We start from the raw sequence: 20,785 nt of genomic DNA, 5'->3' as shown, positions 1-20,785 counted from the left end.
TTTCAACCTCAGACTCATCCCAAGGCATCAACACAGCGACACTTTTGACTTTTTTTTTTTTTTTTTGCTATTGTGCACATAACCTTCTGTGTCTGCACTGATGCATGCAGGGGTTTAAGAGCTCAATGCTGCACAAATGCTTTTGAAATTGTCACAAATGTAAGTAAAGTAGCCATGAACATGATGTCCAACCTAAGTCAATAGCTAAATTCAAGTCGATTTTTCTTGACAGCATAAAATCACAACACAAGTCATCTCAAATGTCCATACTCAGGTATTTCTGAAGAGTTGGTCTGATGCTGTGAAGCACGGTGCCTTCGTGGTTAGCACTGTTGCCTCATAGCAAGAAGGTCCCGGGTTGGAACCCAGTCTGGTCCTTTCTTTGTGGAGTCTGCATGTTCTCCCACTGTTTACATGGATGTGCTCTGCCTACATTCCACTTCCAAAAACATATGGATTAGGTGAAATAGTGTCTTTAAGTTGACTGTGGCTGTGAATGTGTTTATTTGTCGATACGTGTAGGCCCTCTGAAAGTCTGGCAGTCTATCCAAGATGTACCCTGCCTTTTGCCCAGTGAATGCTCAGATTGTCTCCAACCCTCCCCTCCTCAATGACCTGCAAGATTTGATTTGATTTGATTTGATGTGATTTGATCATTTATTTGGCACTTGTGCAATGGCATCACATTTAAGCACTGGAGGGGGGCTTGTACAGAACAGAAGGCACAAGACAAGTCTGACAGCTTTAGAACTTGTAACACTTATAACAGTTGCAGCTGGGTGTAGGATAGGATAGCATAACATAATGGACCCATTTACAACTGGCATTAAAATGCATTTTTTTGGAGATTGGATTGCAATGACATGAAGGCATGAAGACACAAGTGTAAATGCGACGAAGCGGCATTGGGGGGAATACGTGCTGTGATGATAAAGAAACGAGACAGTGGCAGCCATGCTGATGACTCAGTGCCAATTAACCACTTATATCTGTGTTGCGCGGCATCTTACCAGTATTCTGAAATAATATTATTCACTTCTCTAGGTCTGTGGTTCTTTTTCAGGCTTTTGTGTAGCACACTGCTGTTACATTTTGACACGGACATGAAACATAAACTAAAGAATCAATTTGAAATTCCTGCTTAAGTTGGGCAAGGGCCCAACCAAGAGTCTCAACCTTCTCCAAGAGGCATATGGAGTAGATATGGAGTAGATGTTCCGGCATGAGTCTACAAGTGGTACCAACACTTCAAAAGTGGCCATAAGGAGGTGGAGGATGACCCCAAGTCATTATGGTCTTCCATGATGAAGAAAACATTAACAGAGTGAAGCAGCTGGTGTGGAGTGATCACAGCCTGATGGTGCAGATGATAGTGGAGGAGCTCAGTCTGAACAGGGAGTCAGTGTGGATCATCTTGGTGCAGGAGCTGGAGACGTGGAAGGTAGGCGGCAACATGGTGCCCAAACTTTTGTCAGACAACCAGAAGGAGCACCATATCAATGTGAGTTGAGGCTTGCTGGAGAAAATTGAGGAAGATCCTTTGGCCGGGTCATCACAGGAAACAAGACTTGGGTCTTCCAGTACCACCCAGAAACCAACAGACAGAGCCTGCAGTGGAAGACCCCAAGTTCAACCAGACCCAAGAAGGAACTCATTTCAGTCTCAAAGATCAAGGTCATGCTGATTGCATTCTTTGACCAGTGGTAAGAGCATCAGAAGGTGACAGAGAGCAACACGTAACAGATGTTTTTTAAGAGGAACAGGGCAGTTCCAGACAAAAGAAAGAGGGGTTAAGAACTTTAGAAACAGGGAATGGACCAATGAATGAGGAGCCAGTTTTCGACATGGAACTCCTGAGGTCCTGTTTAGACGAGGGCCAGCAGATTGGCTTGAGCTGGACTTAATCCGGTGTCGCAGACCGAACCGTCCCCCCTAAAAATTGGTCTGCCCTGCCTATCACTGAGCATGTGTCATTTCGGAGTGTTGGCAGTACATCACCGATTATCGCCTCGTTTCTGCTTCAAACTGCACTTCAGTCATCATCTATCTCAGCGACAGATATCTGATGCTTTTGTGCAACAATCATTTCCACATAAATTCAGCATTAATTCATTCATAATAATAGATGGATGAAGCGATCAGAGTGCAGCAGCCATGACAAGCTGCTCCTGATGCGTTCACTGTTCCTCCGTCATTCAAAAGTGTCACCGATTATCACCTCATTTCTGCTTAAAATGGCCTCATTTCTGTTTAAAGCTGACTTTAGAATGATTTAAGAGGTTTTACCTTGTCATCTGACAACCCACTCTCACGGCATGTCATGATTCAGCAGCACAAAATATACATTAATCTATTGGTTTGTGATATTGTCACGAAAAGTGCCTCATTTTCATCACAGCAGCACAAATTAATTCTAATACATTCCGTGATGGCTGCACAAAATTAAAAGTGAAGTGGGGGGGTCGGGGTGGTTATGGTTAGGGTTGGGGGAAGGAGTAGGGTTAGTAATAGTGAGTTTAAAAAAAAAACCTCGTCATGAAAATTTGACTCATTTTGTGATGGGAGCATGAAAAAAAAAACATGAGACTGGACTGCATCTGGTGGTTAAGAATCGCATTATTCCCTTTGATTGCTTTGGGTGAAGAGAATCCGTCTCAGAGGAGCTGTTGTGGCCCCAAATGCCGCATGCGCAGTGGAAGCAGGGCGGACCAATTTTTAGGGGGGGACCATTTGGTCTGTGGCACTGGGTTGCTTTGTATCTGGATAACATTTAGCTGGATAGTGTTTTTCAAATCTCTTATCCCACACATGTCCAAACTCAGTGTGGCTCAAGCCAAAAGGGATGTGTCTGGAAGTGAGAGTGTGTGTGTGTGTGTGTGTGGATCTGGACATGACAGTGTGGTGGTGCATGCATGAGGATGTGGACATAACAGCGTAGATGTATGTGCGTTTGGATCTGGGCATGACAGTACGGGTATGTGATCTGGACATGTGTGATTCATGAAAGAGAATGTGTCCGGGTTATATATATATATATATATATATATATATATATATATATATATATATATATATATATATATATATATATATATATATATATATACAAGGTTGGGTAGGATTACTTTGAAATGTAATCCAAAAGTAATCAGATTACAAGTAATCCAAATGTATGTACATACATACATACATACAAGAATACATACATACATGTATTCTTTCAAAGTATATATATATATATATATATATATAAGTAACATGAAGTTCCAACTTTCAGTACATTCTCCTCGCTGGCATGGGTCTAAAGCGCCAGATCCTAATTATTTTAGCATTTTCTGACAGATAAGAAGGTAAGTGAATGCATGTAACAAATTTACAATCAACTGATGTGTCTTTAGCAATTTATAAAAATTTGTAATCAGGATGTCAGGGTCTCCATTTCACATGAAATCCAGACCTCTTGAGTTTGCTGACCATCATCACACTGACAACCAGATTATAGATAAAGTCACATATAGGTGATAATCTGGAAGCACTTTGTCTAAACTAACTTTGTCTACAATTACAGTGCTAAAGATGCATGTGTTCTTGGTAAACCAGGCATCTGTAGGAATCTCACAGTGTGTAATTGTCAGCTTGCTAGGGAAGGTCATGTTGCTCCACTGAGCTGTAGATGATTTTCTTATTGTCTAAAAGTAGGTTTTTCCATATGAAAATTAATTTGAATTAGCTTATAATGCGCCAAATCACAGCAAAAGCCGTCTCAAGACGCCTTACATAAAACAATTCAACATAAAATTTAATAAATAATTAAAAATGAATAAAAAAAATTGAAATACATAAATAAAACAGAAGTAAAAGAATAAAACAGATAAAAAATAAATCTTCTGAAAGCACTTTTGAGAGCCAAGATGATGGGTTGCATAAGTAATCAGCCCCTTTGGTATAATACCTGTAAATAATCAGTTTAATTGCCAGTTTTCTTCAGACAAGTCAGGGGATGGATACATGAACATTTCCAAGTCACAGAATATGTCTTGGACTTTATTTACATCAGTTATGAAGAAATACAAACAATATGGCACTCTATGGTAAATCTGTGTGGAGTAGACAGTTCTCAAAAACTGAATGACTGTGCAAGAAGAAGAAGAGTGAGGAAAGCCACCAAGACACCCAGACAACCCAGAAGAAGTTATAGGTTTCTGTGACTGTGATTGGAGAAATTGTGCATAGTGCATGTTTGCATTTTGTATCTCCAGTACAGAGGAGGGTTTTCTTTCACCAAAACATTAAATCTAGACTTGCATCTCAGATGTACCTTCTGGCAAACTGCTGAACGTTCAGGTCTTCTTTTTTGCAAAACCCTCCTCTGTACCAATTCATCCTGAAGCTGTGTAATTGGGGATACAAAATGCAAAACATGCACTATGCACAATTTCTCCAATCACAGCCACAGAAGCCTGTAACTTCTTCTGGGTTGTCTGGGTGTCTTGGTGGCTTTCCTCACTCTTCTCCTTCTTGCACAGTCAGTTTTTGAGAACTGTCCACTCCACACAGATTTACCATAGAGTGCCATATTGTTTGTATTTCTTCATAAGTGATGTAAATAAAATTCGACATATTCAGTGACTTGGAAATGTTCATGTATCCATCCCCTGACTTGTCTGAAGAAAACCAACAATTAAACTGATTATTTACAGGTATTATACCAAACAGGCTGATTACTTATGCAACCCATCGCCTTGGATTTTATATTTTTTATTAATTTATGTCAAGTTGTAGAGATTTACTTTCACTTTGAGTCTAAGGAAGATAATTTTAGAAATTTTTATACTGAGAAGCCTGATTTGCTTTTTGTATTTAAAATGCCATAAACAAATTAAAATGCATGAAATACCAAGGGGCTGAATACTTGTACAAGCCACTGTATGTGCCCACAACATCCTCTCCACTGTGGCGGCATTCCAACCTGATCTCATGCCAAGTTTATTATGGCATCACGAAAAGTGATTTAATCTAGATATAGTGTAGATATAGTGACGAAGTGTGACGTCGCACTGCTCAAGCTCGACGGATTCTACCCACAGCTGTGTTCAGACCTCGGCGAATCCTACTCTGTAATCAGTAAATGTCAGTCATGTCTTGTGAGCTGTTTCAAGTAATGAAGGTTTTGGTGAAGCAGTTGGCTGGAAAGTGCATTTGCTTACTTCAACAAAGTGTCATCTCCTCAAAGGCAATATTGCACTGTGACAGTTTTTCTGTAGTCAGCTGTCCCTTTTTGAACAACAAGAACAGTGTGATGCAGCTAGCTGTCGCTGGCAAGGTGCTAATAAGTGGGAGCCCATTCAGAACAGCAACGTGCTGCTTTAACTGCTTGGACACATCTGATGTGCAACCTGACTTGAAGTTAATTAAATTAACAGTTACACTTTGCTTTGTCAATATTTTCTTTTCTAAAGTGAAGCCACACTTTTACCATTTACACACTATCTTTCACACTTGTGATGTTAGCATGCATGTTAGCTTGGTCCTAGCAAAGTGCTATAATATAAGCAGAGCTCCAACACGCAGAAATTAAATTTTAATTCAAGATTACAAGCCATGTGGCATACTGTGTGGCACACATGGATCTTCTGTAGTAGCAATGGCTGTTTACTGGCATAGAGGCGAAACGTCCCTGGTGGCCCTTACACACTTGACACTGATTTTAAAGGGTAGGTTTCATACGTATAATAAAATGTTGAATTTTTTTAATTCTGAGAAAGAGGGGTCTTCTGAAACAGATGAAATGGAGGCTTGATTGAACTTTCTACCAAACTGCAGCTGAAATGTCTTTTTTTTCTTTTTAAACACATTCCTTATATATGCAAGAGTGCTTAAACTCATTAAACTTTGACAAAACATGTTAAATGATGATAAAAATGTCAAATCTAAAGTGAAAAATCATTGAAGGGTTTTACCATGCTAGGGTTGGATCTAACCAGAATCTGTTTCTCCAGATCAGTCTGTGACTCATCATACGAGAAAAAAAATAAAAATATATATATATATATATACATATATATATATATATATATATGTATATATACGAGGTCTGTCAATAAAGTATAGGTCCTTTTTATTTTTTTTTGAAAAACTATATGGATTTCATTCATATGTTTTTACGTCAGACATGCTTGAACACTCGTGCGCATGCGTGAGTTTTTCCACGCCTGTCGGTGATGTCATTCGCCTGTGAGCACTCCTTGTGGGAGGAGTCGTCCAGCCGCTCGTCGGAATTCCTTTGTCTGAGAAGTTGCTGAGAGACTGGCGCTTTGTTTGATCAAAATTTTTTCTAAACCTTTGAGACACATCGAAGTGGACATGGTTCAAAAAATTAAGCTGGTTTTCGGTGAAACTTTTAACGGCTGATGAGAGATTTTGAGGTGATACTGTCGCTTTAAGGACTTCCCACGGTGCGAGACGTCGCGCAGCGCTCTCAGGCGCCGTCGTCAGCCTGCTTCAAGCTGAAAACCTCCACATTTCAGGCTCTATTGATCCAGGACGTCGTGAGAGAACAGAGAAGTTTCAGAAGAAGTCGGTTTCAGCATTTTATCCGGATATTCCACTGTTAAAGGAGATTTTTTTAATGAAAGACGTGTGGACGGGTTCGCGCGTCGGGACGCAGCCAGTGTGGTGCGGCGGCACAGGAAAAACACCTCCGTGTTGATAACCATTTGTAAAATCCAGGCGGCTTTTGATGGCTTTCAGTGGAGTGAGTATATGAGAAATTGTTTAACAGCTGGACATGTTCCAACTTGTCCTTAAGGCTTCCAACGGAGGTGTTTTTCCTGTGATGGAGCGTCGCAGCGGCTGCGAGCCGACGCTGCAATCCGATGCTGCAATATATATATATATATATATATATATATATATACGAGGTCTATTAGAAAAGTATCTGACCTTATTGTTTTTTTTCAAAAACTATATGGATTTGAATCACGTGTGATTGCGTCAGACAAGCTTGAACCCTCGTGCGCATGTGTGGTTTTTTCATGCCTGTCGGTTGCGTCATTCGCCTGTGGGCAGGTTTTGAGTGATCACTGGTCCACCCATTCATTTGTCTGAGAACTTCCTGAGAGACTGGCGCTATGCTTGATCAAAATTTTTTCAGAAACTGTAAGGCACATCCAAGTGGACACCATTCGAGAAATTCAGATGGTTTTCGGTGAAAATTTTAACGGCTGATGAGAGATTAAGGAGTGTTACTATCGCTTTAAGGACAGCCCACAGCATTTCAGCCTGTTTTCAGCTGAAAACTTCCAAATTTAAGCCTCTGTTGACCCAGGACGTCTTGAGCAAGTAGAGAAGTTTCAGAAGAGGTCAGGATCAGCAGTTTATCTGGACATAATAAAAACTAAATAAATATATGATCATAAATATAAAGGCTAATGTGGCCCATCATGCTGATATCTATGTTTCATATAGTTCAGAACATCCATCCATCCATTTTCTTCCACTTTATCCGGAGTCGGGTCGCAGGGGCAGCAGCTCAAGCAAAGCCGCCCAGACCTCCCGATCCACACACACCTCCCCCAGCTCCTCCGGGGGAACCCCAAGGCGTTCCCAAGCCAGCCGAGAGATGTAGTCCCTCCAGCATGTCCTGGGACTTTCTCGGGGCCTCCTCCCAGTGGGATGTGCCCGGAACACCTCTCCAGCGAGGCGTCCAGGGGGCATCCTGAAAAGATGCCCGAGCCACCTCAACTGGAGGAGCAGCGGCTCGACTCCTAGCTCCTCCCGAGTGACCAAGCTCCTCACCCTATCTCTAAGGGAGCGCCCAGCTACCCTACAGAGGAAACCCATCTCGGCCGCTTGTACTCGCGACCTCGTTCTTTCGGTCATGAGGCAAATCTCATGACCATAGGTGAGGATCGGAACGTAGATCGATCGGTAACTACTCAGCTCTCTCTTCACCACGACGGTCCAATACAGCGACCGCATCACTGCAGACGCTGCACCGATCCGTCTATCGATCTCACGCTCCATCCGTCCCTCACTTGTGAACAAGACCCCGAGATACTTAAACTCCTCCACTTGAGGCAAGGACACTCCACGGACCTGAAGAGGGCAAAGCACCTTTTTCCGGTCGAGAACCATGGCCTCGGATTTGGAGGTGCTGATTTTCATCCCGGATGCTTCACAGTCGGCTGCAAACTGCCCCAGTGCACGCTAAAGGTCCTGATTTGATGAAGCCAACAGAACCACATCGTCCGCAAACAGCAGAGACGAGATTCTGTGGTTCCCAAACCAGAACCCCTCTACACCCTGGCTGCGCCTAGAAATTCTGTCCATAAAAATAATGAACAGAATCGGTGACAAATGGCAGCCCTGGTGGAGCCCAACGTGCACTGGAAACAGGTTTGACCCGATGGAGCGTGTAGAGCTGGTCCAGTGTGCCATGACCAGGATGAAAACCACACTGCTCCTCCTGAATCTGAGGTTCGACCATCGGTCGAATTCTCCTCTCCAGTACTCTGGAATAGACTTTAACGGGGAGGCTGAGGAGTGTGATCCCCCTATATTTGGAACACACCCTCCGGTCCCCCTTCTTAAATAGAGGGACCACCACCCCGGTCTGCAAATCCAGAGGCACTGTCCCCGATCGCCACGCGATGTTGCAGAGGCGTGTCAGCCAAGACAGCCCCACAACATCCAGAGACTTAAGGTACTCAGGACGGATTTCATCCACCCCAGGAGCCTTGAAACCGAGGAGCTTTCTAACCACCTCGGTGACTTCGGCCTGGATAATGGATGAGTTCGCCTCTGAGTCCCCAGTCTCTGCTTCCTCTTCGGAAGACATGACGACGGGATTGAGAAGATACTCGAAGTACTCCTTCCACCGCCCAACAACATCCCCAGTCAGGGTCAACAGCTCCCCACCTGCACCGTAAACAGTGCTGGTGGAGAGCTGCTTCCGCCTCCTGAGGCATTGAACGGTTTGCCAGAATCTCTTCGAGGCCGACCGATAGTCCTCCTCCATAGCCTCCCCGAACTCCTCCCAGACCCGAGTTTTTGCCTCTGCGACTTGGCCTGTCGGTACCTGTCAGCTGCCTCTGGGGTCCCACCTACCCACAAAGATAAGTAGGACTCCTTCTTCAGCTTGACGGCATCCCTTATTTCTGGTGTCCACCACCGCGTTCGGGGATTGCCGCCGCGACAGGCACCAGAGACCTTGTGACCACAGCTACGAGCAGCCGCATCGACAATGGAGGTGGAGAACATGGTCCACTCGGACTCCATGTCTCCAACCTCCCCCAGGATCTGGGAGAAGCTCTCCCGGAGGTGGGAGTTGAAGACCTCGCTGACAGAGGGTTCTGCCAGTCGTTCCCAGCAGACCCTCACGATACGTTTGGGCCTGCCAGGTCTGACCAGCTTCCTACCCTCCCAGTGGATCCAACTCACCACCATGTGTTGATCAGTCGACAGCTCTGCCCCTCTCTTCACTCGAGTGTCCGAGACACGTGGCCGAATGTCAGATGATACAAAGTCGATCATCAACCTCCGGCTCAGGGCGTCCTGGTGCCACGTGCACTTATGGACACCCTTGTGCTCGAACATGGTGTTCGTGATGGACAAACTGTGACGAGCACAGAAGTCCAACAACTGAACACTACTTGAGTTCAGATCGGGGAGGCCGTGCTTCCCGATCACCCCCCTCCAGGTCTCACTGTTGCCGCCCACGTGGGCATTGAAATCCCTCAGGTGAACAATGGAGTACCCAGTCAGAGCGCTATCTAGTACCCCTCCCAGGGACTCCAGGAAGATCAGGTACTCTGCACTGCTGCTCGGCCCGTAGGCTGAGACAACGGTGAGAGACCTGTCCCTGACCCGAAGGCGTAGGGATGCGACCCTCTCATTCACCGGAGTGAACTCCAACACTTGGCGACTGAGCTGGGGAGCAATAAGCAATGTGACCCCAGCTCTCCACCTCTCCCCGTGGGCGACACCAGAAAAATGAAGCGTCCAGCCCCTCTCCAGGAGTTGGGTACCAGAGCCCATGCTGTGCGTGGAGGTGAGCCCGACTATCTCTAGTCGGTATCTCTCAACCTCCCGCACAAGCTCAGGCTCCTTCCCCCCTAGTGAGGGGGGAAGGAGCAACAGACGGGCTGTGAGCATGGACTGGGCCGCCGGGCCACCCACCCTCAACCGCCACCCAATCCTCTCTGCACCCGACCCCCATGGCCCCCTCTGTAGGTGGTGAACCCACAGGAGGGCGGGCCCACGTCACTCTTTCGGGCTGAGCCCAGCTGGGCCCCATGGGCTAAGGCCCAACCACCAGGCGCTCGCACGCGAGCCCCAACCCCAGGCCTGGCTCCAGGGTGGGACCCCGGCTCTGCCATACTTGCGACGTCTCGGTCCTTGATCTTTTACTGGTCATGGAGGTTCTGAACTGCCCTTAGTGTGACCCGTCACCTAGGACCTGTTTGCCTTGGGAGACCCTACAGGGAGCACAAAGCCCCCGACAACATAGCTCCTAGGATCATCTGGGTACGCAAACTCCCCCACCACGATAAGGTGGCAGCTAGAGGGGGAGTTCAGAACAGGCAGAGTGTTTTATCACTCACTCATCCTTAGCCGCTTATCCGGGATCGGGTCGCAGGTTAACGGCTCCATTAGGGGAGTGGAGGTGGAGGTGTTCCCAGGCCAGTGTGGAGATATAGTCTCTCCACCTAGTCCTGGGTCTTCCCTGGGGTCTCTTCCTAGATGGATGTGCCTGGAACACCTCCCTAGGGAATCACCCATGGGGCATCCTTACCAGATACACAAACTACCTCAGCTGGCTCTTTTCAGTGTGAAGGAGCAGCGGCTCTCCGAGCTCCCCACGGATGACCAAGCTTCTCACCCTATGTCCAAGAGAGACACCAGCCACCCTCCTGAGGAGGCCCATTTTGGCTGCTTGTACCTGCAATGTAGTTCTTTCAGTCATGACCCAACCCTCATGACCATAGGTGAGAGTAGGAATGAAGATTGACCAGTAGATCGACAGCTTTGTCTTTTGGCTCAGTCCCTTTTCATCATAACAATACGGTAGAGCAAATGCAATACCATCCCTGCTGCGCAGATTCTGCACCCAATCTCACGCTCCATTGTTCCCTCACTCGTGAACAAGACCCCAAGGTACATTTATCAGTCTGATGGAATCTCTGAATCTGATCCAGCATGTCTCTGCTCCCACACATAACAAAGGACATGTTTTGGATCTTGTTTTTACTCTTGGCCTAAATATTGACTCTATTTATTGTGAGGACATTTTTATTTTTGATCATGTGTGTGTTCATTTTCATTTCTCTCTTAACCTGGATTATCTGTCTGCTCCACATGTGATTTGCTCTCATGTTTTTAATCCTCTTTCTGCCGCTTCATTTTCTGCTGCTTTTAACCTTGATGATATCTTAATTTCAGATGATGTAAATATTATAGTTAATTCTTTTAATCATCATTGCCTGTCTATTTTAGACAGAGTTGCTCCTTTTAAAACCAGACACGCCCCTCTGAGTAACTCCTCCCCTTGGACGAATGACAGTATTCACAGTTTTAAGAGAATCTGTCAAAAAGTGGAGTGTTTGTGGAAATCCACAAAGCTCCAGGTCCACCTCCTTCATTTAAAGGAGGTTTTAATTTTGTTTAACAATATGGTGAAAGATGTCAGGGCTGCCTATGTTTCTAAATTAATTTTTAACAGCTGACGGAATCCAAAATTTTTATTTGACACAATCAGAGACATCTCCTGCTGCTGTCATGCAGTCTAACGAAGACTGTGATAACTTTTTGTCGGTTTTTATCAATAAAATCCATGATATCAGGGCAAACATCAACCCCTCTCTTCTTTCTCCTGTCCCATGTCTTACCCGGGCATCAGTACTGGACAGTTTCACACCAATATCAATGAAAGAGCTCATTATTCTGGTTGAGAGAATGAAACCCTCCACCTGCCCACTTGTTATCATCCCCATTTTATTTCTGAATGAGGTTATTCTCACCACTGGCCTGTGTGTTTTATCAATAATTAACAGATCATTGATTTCTCTCTGTGTCCCTCAGTATTTTAAACAGGCTGTTATTCACCCTCTTTTAAAAATGCCTAATCTTGACCCTTCTCTTCCTCAGAATTTTAGACCTATTTCAAAGTTGCGTTTTATCACTACAATTTTAGAAAAAGTGATGGCCAAACAGCTTAATGATGTTTTAGCTGAAGACAATATTCTTGACAAATTTCAATCTGGGTACTGTCACTTGCATTCTACTGAAACAGCTCTTCTTAGAGTTTCAAATGACATTTTAATGCGCAGAGATGCAGATGAATATTCGGTACTTGTACATTTGGATCTGTCTGTTTGACACTGTTGATCATGGTGTTTTAATTGAAAGATTAAGGAAATGGGTGGGCATGTCTGGGCCAACCCTAGATTGGTTTTTATCCTATCTCTCTAATAGAAGGTTTTAAGTTGCTGCAGCTAAATATACATCCTCTTCTGTCATTCTGTCCTATGGTGTGCCCCAAGGTTCCGTTCTGGGACCTATTTTATTTGCATTGTACTTGCTCCCACTTGGATATATTTTGAGTTCCTTTAATGATGTATCATATCATTGTTATGCAGATGACATACAGCTGTACATCTTTTCTCCACAAAATGTTTCTAGGGTATCTGTTCTTCAAAACTGTATTAATGTCACAAAAAAACTGGATGGTTGCTAATTATTTGTCACTTAGTACAGTAAAAACTATGCCCCTGAGGTGTTTGTTCCCTCAGTGATTAAGAACCTTGGCTCTCTATCCTCTTTTGTTCACTCAGCAGTCCAGGCTCTGACCAGGCTCTCAAATTTGATGCACACATTACCCATCTTGTGCAGTCTTGCTTCTTTTATTTACAGAACATTGCCCACGTTAGAAACATTGTGTGTCAAGCTGAGCTTGAACAGATCATTCATATCTGTATTTATTCACGTCTTGATCACTGTAATTCGCTGTTCCCTAGCCTCAGTAAGTCTTCTCTGGACCGAATTCAGTTCAGACTACAGTTTAAAATACGGAGTGGCTATTCGTCCAACCGTTGGTTCAATATAGTAAATACGCGAGCATATACACCCAACCACAACCGACCAGTGAGCGCGCTTGTAAGTTCAGTTCCAGTTTCAATGCGGGAGGGAAAAAAGGGAGATATTTTCTCGCCGGCTGCAGGAGGGTTCGCAGCACGTGGAGGGGCTGTGATCTAATGCGGTTCTGTTTGGCTCATCACACCCAGGGAACTGTGTCAAACTAACACCATATGACAGGCAACAAGCAACATTTTGTTCATAAAAACTGTTTCGTCATTGTTAACAGGCTTCCGTTCAAAATACTTATGAAGTTTGGCTGCTTTCATTCAATGCGGTGTTTTCGCAGTAATTAAAGACGGCGCCGTTAAATGTGTCAAACATACGCCACAATAGAGCCTTAAAAAGTGGTGTAAAAAAATGTAGTCAAATACATGATCACGGTTGGGTGAATAAGGTAAGACATCAGATTTATCTGCCCAACGGTTGTGCGTGTAATGTTCAGTGTATGACTTATCTGCCCAACGGTTGGGCGACTATCCTTTGCTTTTAAAATATTGGTGATGACTTTTAGAGCTCTGCATGGTCAAATTCCACTTTACATCAGTGAACTCTTGCACAAGCAGGTCTCTGAGGGGCTTGGACCAGAACCTGATGGTTGCATTTGAGGTCGTGGCACCCAAACTGTGGAATGCACTGCCACTACACCTACATTTCATTTTATTGCACTCTCTCGTCACTAGAGAGCTGCATGTCGTCAGAGCGAGCTGCAAAAAGTTTGTACCTGAGTTTTCAGAGGTGGTGTTTGTAGTTGCCATCTGCCACGCCGGTGTTTGCCAACCCGGACAGTGGGAATACCACCTCAACCGGCAACTTAGTCCCGCGACTGGACGGCAACAATGTCCGAGGTGGTGAATTCACAGAGGCCGCGCGCTGCGTCATTAAAGCCGCGCGTCACGAGTGCCGCTTCCCCGAGGCCTCGTGCAGCCACCGCGGATCCATCAACGCGGAAACACCGAGGCCGCGCGGCACCAGCGCAGTGCAGATCCATCCCGGTGACAAACAACGCAGGCTGTTAACATTGGCGATCGTCAAGCTGCCCATAAGCCGACCATGGGGCCTAAGAAGGTTCTGACAGCGGAGGAAGGTGATGATATTAAAAAATCTCTGGACTTTCTGTCAGAGGAGATTTCTGTTGTGAAGCAGCAACAGAAATCAATCATGGATCTGGTGGAGGAGGTGAATGCATTACGGCTCCAGAACGCTGAGAAAGACCGGCACCTGGTGCAGCTGGAAAATAGAGTGGCTGAATTGGAGCAGTACACCAGAATCAACGACGTCATCATCACAGGTCTTCACATCAAACCACGGTCCTACGCACGGGCGGTAACAGATGAGAGCGGAGGGGAGCCCAGTGAACAGGAGGTCAGCTCTGTGGAAAAACAGGTTGCTGATTTCCTCCTATCTAAAGGTATAGAAATGGATTTAAATAACATTGAAGCGTGCCACCCTCTGCCCCGGAGAAATGACGGTGATAAACGAACCGTCATCATGAGATTCATCAACAGAAAACACAAAACAGCACTGTTAAAACAAGGAAGAAAACTGAAAGGGACAAACGTATTCATCAATGAACATCTCACCAAACGGAATGCCGACATCGCCAGGAAAGTACGCTTCTTAAAGAAACAGGGAAAAATCCAGCACACATGGACTTCAAACTGTAAAATATTCATCAAACTGAACGGATCACCAGAACAAGCAAAAGTCATGGCAATAAGGAACATCGAGGAGCTGGACAAATATGAACAATAGGTATGAGGACTCAAACACATCACAGCACCATGATGCAGACTGGAGCAACCCACTCATCCACATCATCTACACCCGGAGACAAGAGAGACATAATGACTAAGGATAATGATCCATTTATTTCTGTTCAGGAGCTCTGTCTAGATACATTTAATTATAATAACTCTGCTAACCACCCCTTTGAATCTGAAAATGATCCTGATACCTTTTTCAGTGAGAATATTGTGAGACAGTGCAAATATTTTACAGAAGAACAATTCAAAAATTATAAAATCAATGATGAAGATTTTTCAATTATACATTTCAACAGCAGAAGCCTTTCTCGTAATCTGTCCACTATTAATGATTGTTTGAAAACATCCAAAAAACGTTTTTCAGTTATTGCAATTTCAGAAACATGGTTAAATGAGGATAATAAAGATCTGGTATATCTTGATGGTTATGAATTGTTCCTGGTTAATAGGCAGACGAGAAGGGGCAGAGGCGTTGCATTGTTTGTAAGGTCAGATTATAACTGTAAACTCATTAACAACATGTCATTTTCAGTGGACAACATCATGGAATGTGTTACCATAGAAATGACATCTATAAACTCCAAAAACATAGTTGTTAGTTGTATTTACAGAGCTCCTGGGACAAATATTGACACCTTTGAAGACATTATCTTAGGAATGTACAACAAAATCAACAGAAATAAGCATTTATTTGTCTGTGGAGATTTCAATATGGATTTTTTAAACCCTCACAATCATCCACAAATCACTTCATTTATAAACACCTTGTATTGTTTAGGACTGTTTCCAACCATCATTCATCCTAGCAGAATAACTATGGACTCAACAACTCTCATTGACAATATTTTAACTAACGTTATATCCGGTAATCTTAGTGGGGGACTACTGGTCAGTAAGATTAGTGATCACTTGCCAGTTTTCTCAGTCTTTGCATTGGAGGGTTGTTGTAAGTATCGAAGCAATATCAAATTCATGAGTAGAAAAGTAACACCTGAAACAATTGATAATTTAAGGGAGGATTTATCAAGTCAGAATTGGTCAGATGTTTTTGTTGATGATGTTGAGGACATATGATGCTTTCATCTCCATTTTTTTCCAGTTTGTATAATAAACACTGTCCATTTGTTGACAAAATATATAGAAATCAATATAGCAACAAACCATGGATAACTAAGGGACTTCAGAGGGCATGTAAAAAGAAAAACGTACTATATAAACAATTCATAAAACTACGAACTAAGGAAGCTGAAAGTAAGTATAAAACATATAAGAATAAGTTAATCAATATCATGAGACTCAGTAAAAATATATATTATAATGAGTTACTTGTCAAAAATAGAAATAACATCAAAAACACATGGAACATATTAAATGAAATAGTAAAAAAGAATAGAGTAACTAGAGATTATCCTTCATTTTTTCAGAGTAACAACTACATCACGATTGATAACGACGAGTCTATTGCTGAACACTTTAATGAATACTTCGTTAATGTGGGTAAAAATCTTGCCAGTAAAATTGACTCATCAACTAATAACTTCTGGGTAAATAATTCAACGTTTAACAAATCTGTTTCAATGTTCATTGGTGGTGCTCATGAAAGGGAAATACTTGATCTGGTTCATGGTTCAAAAAGTAAGAAATCGACTGATTTTAATAATTTGGATATGGCTTTATTAAAAAAAGTTATTGATTGTATAGTAAAACCGTTCAATTATATTTGCAATATGTCACTAAGTACTGGTAAATTTCCTTCTCAAATGAAAATAGCCAAAGTAATTCCTCTGTTTAAAACTGGTGACAAACACACATTTTCTAATTATAGACCTATATCACTCCTGCCACAATTTTCCAAAATTTTGGAAAAAATATTTGCTAAAAGATTAAATGATTATTTACTGAAGCATAACATCATTTGTGAAGAACAATATGGATTCAGAAGGTCTCGAACTACATCACATGCTTTGATGGACTTTGTGGAAAGTATAGCAACTGCAATTGACAATAAACAATACACAATAGGTGTTTTTTTTTTTATTTACAGAAAGCGTTTGACACAATTAACCATGGAATACTATTAATTAAACTGCAGAAATATGGAATCAGAGGTCTGGCATATGAATGGATAGCTAGTTATTTACAAGGCAGATTTCAGTATGTTCAGTTCAATAATACAAATTCTGAACTCAGGGATGTCATGTGGGGTGCCGCAGGGCTCAGTGCTGGGTCCTTTGTTGTTTATAATCTATATAAATGATATAAGTTGGGTGTCGAGTTCACTGAGATGTGTCCTTTTTGCGGATGATACAACTGTGTTCTGTAGCGGTGAAAATCTTGAACAGCTTCTGGACATAGTGGAGAAAGAACTGGAAAAATTTAAGGTTTGGTTTGACGCTAATAAGTTGTCACTCAACCTTGGGAAAACTAAATGTATTATATTTGGAAATAAACTGGCACCCAAATGTAAAAATTTAACTATAAACAATAAGGAAATTGAGTTAGTAACAGAGAATAAATTTTTAGGTGTTATAATTGATAATAAACTTAGCTGGAAACCACATATAAATTATGTGAAATCAAAATTGTCAAAAACTATAGCCATTCTGTATAAAGCCAAAGACATACTGCCACAAGAAGGGTTACTTACTTTATATCATTCTCTGATGGTACCATATATGACATATTGTGTTGAGTCATGGGGAAACACTTACAAATCAAATACCAATCCAATATTCCTTTTGCAAAAACGAGCCATACGAATCATCTGCAATAAACAATATCGTGAACCAACTCATTCTTTATTTGTGTCTTTAAATTTATTAAAATTCATAGATTTGGTCGATTACATTACAATTCAAACTTTATTTCGAGCGAAAAACCAAGCCTTACCGACACATGTCCAGAGTCTGTTCCGATTGAGGGAATCCAGATATAGTTTAAGAGGTTGTGCAATTTTTATGAAACCACCAGTAAGAACAAATGTAAAGGGTTTTTGTGTGTCTGTGGTTGGGGTGAGGAAATGGAACAAATGTTCAACAGAGGTTAGAATGAGTAGTACCTTAGTAAGATTTAAGAAACTACTCAAAAAGAACATCATGTCTAAGTATCATAAAGAAGCAAATATAATTTGATTTATAAGGAATGTTCAATTTATAAGTGGGACTCATTGTATATTTGAATGTGTGGGTATGTATATGCGTATGTAGATATATAGATATGGGTAGGTGTATATGTATATGTATATAAAAAAAATTGATTGATTGATTGATTGATATAAGTGACTGTGTATATGTATGTATGTATATATTTATGTTTGTAAAGTATATAAGTATGTATATAGGTATATATGGCACGGCCCAAGCGGAGGGTCACCCCCGGGGGCCTGGTCTGCTTGAGGTTTCTTCCTTATAGGGAGTTTTTCCTCACCACAGTTGCCTAGTGCTCGCTCTGGGGGTTGGTGGGGTTGGTCCTTGCTGGCGTGAGGTGCCTTGATTCGACTTTCTTGTGATCTGGTACTATATTGTTGTGTGGGCCGCTGAAGAGGAGGTACTGCTGGCCCACCACCACCAGAGGGAGCCCTGCCTGAAGTGCGGGCTCCAGGCACCAGAGGGCGCCACCGCCCCACAGGAGCAGCCTCGGTAACAGCTGTCACCCATCACCTGAGACAGCTGACGGCAATCATCAGTGGGGTATATCAGCAGGACGGCATCTCCACCTCATCGCCGAGATATCGTTTCTACCGGAGAGGTAACATATTGAAGCAAACAGAGTACATATTGTTTGACTGAGCTAGTTTATTGGATTACTGTTCCAACGAGAGGTGGAGGTACCTTTCCTGCCGTTCGGAGTTCTGGGTGCAAACGCGCCCCCATCTAACTGTTCTTTGTTCCTCGCCAGCAGTACCAGGTCCGACACGCGGAGGCAGTGGCCACCTGGGAGTTCGGGACTTGGCGGCTCCAGTATTCCCGGGGACCTGTGGCGGAGGAAGCCGTGTGGTTCCGGTCTTACCTTGGAGAGGCGTCTCCTATCTTCGAGCCTGCCCACACGACACTTTTGTGAATTGACTGTTGTCCATTTCTGTAATTGGTTGTATTCGTTGTGCACATTCACAACAGTAAAGCGTTGTTATTTTGGCTTACTCCATTGTCCGTTCATTTGCGCCCCCTGTTGTGGGTCCGTGTTCCTACACTTTCCCAACAGGATATCTCGGCCAATCGTCATGGATCCCGAGGGGCGTCAACCGGCTGTTGAACGGCCAATGGAAGAACAAGGCGCACAGGCGTCCGCAGGAGGGGTAATCGGTGAGTTGCAGCGGATCCTCACCGCTTTCACGACTCGGTTGGACTTGATGGCCGAGCAGAACGCCCTCCTGAACCGCAGGGTGGAGGCTCTCGCCGCGCAGGTGGAAGCGCGCCCTCCGGGCGCCGCTGCGGCTCTCCCTCCCGTAGACCCTGTGCGTGACAGCGACGTTCCACTGGTTGTCCAACGACCCCTCCCACCTTCCCCTGAAGCATACATAAGCCCCCCAGAGCCGTACGGAGGCTGTGTGGAGACGTGCGCGGATTTCCTTATGCAGTGTTCGCTCGTCTTCGCACAGCGTCCCGTCATGTACGCGACCGACGCTAGCAAAGTAGCTTATGTGATAAATCTGCTTCGTGGTGAGGCACGCGCTTGGGCTACAGCGCTCTGGGAGCAAAGTTCACGGCTCCTTCTGACATATGATGGGTTTGTGAGGGAGCTCAGAACGGTGTTCGATCACCCTAATAGAGGAGAGACCGCTTCAGCCGTGCTGCTGTCAATGAGACAGGGGCGCCGGAGCGCAGCTGCCTATGCAGTCGACTTCCGCATCGCGGCTGCGAGGTCCGGCTGGAATAGCACTGCCCTCCGCGCCGCCTTCGTAAATGGACTGTCGTTGGTCCTCAAGGAGCACCTGGTGGCTAAGGACGAACCGCGGGATTTAGATGGGCTTATCGATCTTGTCATACGATTAGACAATCGGTTAAATGAGCGCCGTCGGGAACGAGACGAAGGGCGTGGCCAGGCACGCGTCGTCCCTCTCCCTTCCGGTTCCGACCGCGTTCCGCCCTCCCCACGCTCCACGGCCCCTGCGCTCCGTGCAATCACAGCTCCCCCTGCTGACGAAGCTATGGACACGAGTAGGGCAACATTTAGGGCACCGGTCACACAAAGGAGGCTGGCCCGCGGAGCGTGTTTTGTTTGTGGCTCGATTGAGCATCAGGTAAGAGACTGCCCCGAGCGGTTAAACACCAACGCCCGCCCCTAGACACTGGGCTGGGGGGGGCCGAGACGTTCACGTGGGACACACCCACATCGCCACACGACTCCCAGTTACAATCCTTTATGAGGATTTAACCCTGAAGGCCCCAGCACTGGTGGACACGGGCTCAGAAGGGAATTTGCTTGACAGCAAATGGGCCAGGGAGATAGGGTTCCCTCTGGTGGCGCTTACCTCGCCTGTGCAGGTACGGGCGCTAGATGGCTCCCTACTCCCTCCAATCACTCACAAGACACCACCAGTAACTCTGGTGGTGTCGGGGAATCACCGGGAGAAGATCGAGTTTTTTGTGACTCCGGCCACCTCCCGTGTGATTTTAGGTTTTCCCTGGATGTTGAAACACAATCCCCGGATCGATTGGCCGTCCGGGGTAGTGGTTCAGTGGAGCGAGACCTGCCATCGGGTATGTTTAGGTTCCTTGGTTCCTCCCGGTTCCCAGGCCAGGGAGGAGGTCAGAGCCCCGCCCAATCTAGGGACGGTGCCGGTGCAGTACCATGACCTTGCAGAGGTGTTCAGCAAGGATCTGGCACTCAACCTTCCCCCGCACCGCCCGTATGATTGTGCCATTGATTTGGTTCCAGGCGTTGAG

The 20,785-nt window shown here is 44.5% G+C and overlaps 1 long non-coding RNA gene across 1 annotated transcript; it reads left to right on the top strand.

The window, feature by feature from the left end:
- The first annotated feature begins 3,224 nt into the window (after window positions 1-3,224).
- LOC117520321 lies at window positions 3,225-18,407 on the top strand. The gene is made up of 3 exons (XR_004563603.1): window positions 3,225-3,253; window positions 13,852-13,854; window positions 18,241-18,407. It is a non-coding gene; the product is annotated as an uncharacterized LOC117520321 (long non-coding RNA).
- Window positions 18,408-20,785: the final 2,378 nt, after the last annotated feature.

Source organism: Thalassophryne amazonica, chromosome 11 (genome assembly GCF_902500255.1).
Source record: "Thalassophryne amazonica chromosome 11, fThaAma1.1, whole genome shotgun sequence".
In the NCBI taxonomy this organism is placed as follows: Eukaryota; Metazoa; Chordata; class Actinopteri; order Batrachoidiformes; family Batrachoididae; genus Thalassophryne; species Thalassophryne amazonica.
The sequence above is the reverse complement of the archived record's forward strand: the minus strand, read 5'-3'. Positions and strand labels throughout refer to the sequence as shown.